At 45.6% G+C, this 4,726-nt stretch overlaps 1 non-coding gene across 1 annotated transcript; it reads left to right on the top strand.

The window, feature by feature from the left end:
* Positions 1 to 303: 303 nt before the first annotated feature.
* Positions 304 to 375, top strand: trnar-gcg (transfer RNA arginine (anticodon GCG)). Its single transcript has one exon. It is a non-coding gene; the product is annotated as a tRNA-Arg (tRNA).
* The last annotated feature ends 4,351 nt before the right edge of the window (positions 376 to 4,726 follow it).

Here is a 4,726-nt window from a genome sequence, read left to right as displayed (position 1 = left end):
GCTCTTTCGTACACGGTGCTGATCTTTTGGAAAGCAGGAGGCAAAACCGAGTCGAACCGCCTGGGTGAAAACCAGGAACCCTAACCGCTAGACTATATGGCAGCGAACAACCATGCTGTTCCAGGCATCATGCAAGCAAACTACATAAATATGAGAAAACACGCAAGAGAGTTGTCACTCAGAGTGTCGAAGGGTCGATGTATACTGGGGCTCAGTTGAAATGCAACGTCAGGACTTTTCCGAATTATGTCACACGAAGAGAGCACAGCCCTTTCCGCCCTGCCGCGTGTGTCTCGGTAACTCGCTGTGATCGTATAGTGGTCAGTACTTTGCGTTGCGGCCGCAACAACCCCGGTTCGAATCCGGGTCACGGCAGAATAGGGGCGTCTGCTTTTACTACTCGCACGAATGAAGGCAAAAAAAAGCCAATCGATGTGAACGAACGGCGCATTACAGAGGAGTACTGCCTGACTGGATCGTTGATGAACGACAGAGGCCACTCCGACCTCTTCTCGGTTTTCTTTAATGACTTACTAAGGATCTTCTTCACATTCGCCCATGCAGGGGAAGCCAGTTACACCAAAGCAAACGCAGGAAAGTGCATTTGAAGCAGAGACTAAGAGGGACTTGTTTACACCGAGAGTGGGCGGAGAATGGAACAATGCGCCCAGCCCTGTTGCTGGAGCCGATTCTTGATGAGCTCTTGGGCTCACTAAGAGGCCCCCGCTGGATGCTAATCTTTCTGTTGTTCTTGCAGGTCCTGCGCTGCTTTTGAGCCGACAGAGCTCGTCCTGGTCTGTCGGCACAGCCCAATTGCAAATGATCGGCTCCGCGTACAGAAGGAACGTGCGTTTGGTACAAGAGTGCACGAAGGCACCGGAAATACATTGGGAACAAATGAGCGGTCGCTCAAGACCTCTGTGAAGTACAGGAGCGTGCAAAACGAGGCTGTTTCCGCCCCGTCTCGAACCGGGGACCTTTCGCGTGTGAGGCGAACGTGATAGCCGCTACACTACGGAAACCTGCAGGGATCGCTGCTGGTGTCTCGCTTGCGTTTCGGGCTGAGAAAGGGACGCGTCACTTTAGGCAGGTGGCGCTGGAGAGAGGAACAAAGGGCGCGATGAAACAAAATGCCGAAACCCGGGATCCAACCAGGGACCTTTAGATCTTCAGTCTAATGCTCTCCCAACTGAGCTATTTCGGCGGTGCGCAAAGCCCACAGCCACCTGCTCCAGCCTTCCTGTGTTGTGGCATGAGCGCACCAAGAGTAGCGGGAGAGTGTTGCAGGAACGTCACTCAGAAGGAAAGCCACCCAGCTGCGCCCTCTGAGCTCTGTCCAGCGCATCTTCCTCGCATGGACTCCTGCCTGCGACGGGCAGGAAACAATTAGCAAGAACAGAATGACACCCCATGGGTGTCTCATGACCGCACCTTAGGTTGTGACACGTGCAGGTGTGAGGGGTTGCCGGGCTACTTTGGAGCAGAGCTTGGGCGGAGGGGGGGCGGGAAAGCAGACAAAGAGGTGACACCTCAAGGTCTGCACGATCACAGCTCTCCGCCGCCCCAGGCTTCCGCTCGATAAGCTACTGGACACACCCGCCCCTCCTCACACAGACCGTGGAAAAGCCCCCGAGTGGGAGGGCTCTCTCTTCCTCCCAGGAGCTCTTGGACAGGACGCACAGACAGGGCGCGGGGAGCCGCAGCCTGCAAACACGGCTCCAGGCAGGACTCCACTCCGCGGGAGCCGCAGAGCAGAGGAGATGAGGGCAGCTTAGCTCCTGTGCAGAGACCTGAGCTGTTGTTGCTGTGGATGCTGTCTTTTCTGCACTCGGGGTAGGACATCAGGAAGCACATTGAAGCGCTGCGACATGCACTGTACAGATCCCGCCACTACTGGGCCCGATTTCCCCGGATCGAAACCGGGCGGAAACAGGCCCGTTTCGTTTGTTGCCACGCACACTGTTTAGGGATTCGCCTAGCGCTGTGATCGAACAGACCCACTCACCTCTTAGTGTGGCGGGTCTGCACAGTGGATGTCGCAGCGCATCCTGCTTTCACTTCAATGCATGTCCTGATGAACCCTGGTCTCCCGGGTGACAGGTGGGGATACTTGCCACTATACTAACGAGGAAGACATCGCTCTCTGCTTAGTGTGCAAAACACTTACTTGCAGCATTGTGGGTGCTGTGGTTTAAATGCTATTGGTTTGTGAACAGAATACCCCTATCCCAGTACATTGTGCCACATTAAATAAACACACGAGAAAAAGAGATTCAGAACGCAAAGCTGTGTCAGTGTTCTGTGTAAAAAATCGGTTTGAACATCATGGGAGCTGTGTTTAATAAGCTGCTGAGTAAAGAATATTTTAATCTTCTTGCTGTCAGTAGTATTTTGCATATAGTTGACTCTTACCTGAATGAAAACAGGACGTAAAGGAAGGGTTTCAGAATTCAGACAAAGCTTTATTCCCGTGCTTACAGTCTGGGTAATTGGAGACTGCACAGTTATGCTTCCTATGGTCATATACGGGTTTTTCGCATGAAGCCGTATTGAACAGTATTTCTCGCGTTGTGAACTTGTGTATACAGCGGTCCCCCGGGTTCCAGTTAGTGCGTAATTACTCATCGATGAAAAACCGGAGGTTTAAAAAAAGATAATTAGCTCACTGATACTTTGATGTAGAGGCTGTGGAAATATCCACGTCGTGGTCTTTAAAATGCATTTGGTTTGAAGGCGTTCTGTGCTTCCGTTGCGAAGATATGGACAAAAGAATATTCGTGCTTGGTCCAAAAAAATGTAATATAAACGAAAAAGTAAAGGCTGAGAAAGCATTCACAATGTATTTTATGCACAAAGCAAGTATTCTCGCGATTCTAAGAGGTTTCGTGTAAACGCTACAGGCGTGCCAAAATCGTTTTCGAACTTCAAGCTAACTTTACCCCGGTCTGGTACCATAGGTCACGTACAGTAGCTTAAAATCCCAATCATGTTTTTTTTCCTATCTTGTGGTACATAACGTACCATTTCGGACTATCACAAAGGGCTTGATTTCGTTAAATGCATGTATTCATTTCCTTTCTGGAAAACTTGTATTTCAAGAAATTCACACAGCTTGCGAGAAATTAAATTCAATTCTTGATTATCAGTGCAGAAGAAATATTGCCAGCTGGCAAAAAAATATTTTTTTTTAACCGGAAAGTTGTGATGTGAGACACGAATCCACCATTCCGTCTGTGTGGCGCATTCGGTTGTTAACTGAAAAGTCGGTGGTTTGAGTCCACCAAAGGACGGGTTTCTGTTGCGATGTAAACATTGTCTTCGCAAAGGTCGATTGGATTTCTCAGCGAAACCTTTACCATTTTAATATTTGCAGGAAATGCGAGTGCTTAACACGTGTCAGAATCACCGGGAAATGTCCAGTTACTGTATGCCCAACATCGCAACTCCCCAGAAAACCATATTCACCCAAGAAAAGAGTTGAAGGATCTGATGAGGTTAGTTATGAAAGTTATGAAAGGAAGTTGATGTGGAGCTGTTAGCCGTAAAAACTCCTTAATGTCTTTGATGTCATCAGCGATAAACTGCATTCAGCAAAGATAAAAAGAAAATTATCTTTGCTTACTGCCCTGTCTTTCGGACACCTGAAGAAGGCTCCACAGCCGAAACATTGTGATTCTTTTCTTCTCTTTTCAGCTGGAATAGTCCTTTACTTGTTCCTTTGCAGCCTACGCATGCTGACGCAGCTACCCACCCGATATCTAACATTCTATAATCACAACTATGAATGTCCACTTTGGGTATTTTTTCCATGATTATTTATTATTATTATTATTTATTCTGTCATTGAAGCATATTTTATGTCATACTGAAGTGTCATAATCACTGAAAAAATATTTTTTTTTCATTTAGAAAGTAAGAAAATGATAAATCACTAGGAATTGCATTTAGCCTGTTCTGATCTAGATTTTCTATATACTTTAACATGCCATGTTCACAATGTCACAACTCATAAATGAAACAGTGAAGTGTTGTAATTACAAATGTACATAGTGCCGGGACATTGAGATGTTTTGGTAATGAGTAAGGAGGGACATGCAATGTTCACAGGGTCAAATTTATAAAACGCTACAGTAAAATTTCTTGTATTTCGGGATTATGAGAGCCTGTTACATTGTGTCTCACACCTCAGTGTCAGAATTTTGAGACATTTTTATAACCAGGGGTAGGTTCATAGCAATAAGCAGAAAGTGCGATCATCCTTTGCTCATCCTCGGTTAACCATATATTCTCATATGCCATGTTCTGAATGTCCCATTTAAAACTGCTATATTAAAATTAAGACTTTTTATGATCAGAAGGCAAGGTTGTGGTAAATATGCATAAAGTGAAAGTGAACTTATGTTTTGCCTTTGTCTTGTTATTGTGAGTTTTGAAAATTGGTTTTCAATTTTCTGAAATGTGTTTCACACAAAAATGCAATTTGGATAGTCACTACTTATATATTCCCCTTTACTGAGGATATGTACAGTAATCCATCCCGATTAGTACTTTTAAAAATTACTTTAGAGAGCCATCAGAAAGGGAATGAAAACTTGCATTAAACAAAATCAAGATGCATGTAATCATCCATAGTGATACATTTTGTAAGACAAGACAGGAAGAAAGACACTGCTGGGATTTGAGCGCAGAATCTCCTGTTTAATAGGAAAACACTTTAACCAAATCA

This window comes from Lepisosteus platostomus, chromosome 5 (assembly GCF_059453375.1).
Source record: "Lepisosteus platostomus isolate fLepPlt1 chromosome 5, fLepPlt1.hap1, whole genome shotgun sequence".
Taxonomy (NCBI): Eukaryota; Metazoa; Chordata; class Actinopteri; order Semionotiformes; family Lepisosteidae; genus Lepisosteus; species Lepisosteus platostomus.
Note: the sequence above shows the minus strand (reverse complement) of the source record. Positions and strands in the feature narration are given on the sequence as shown.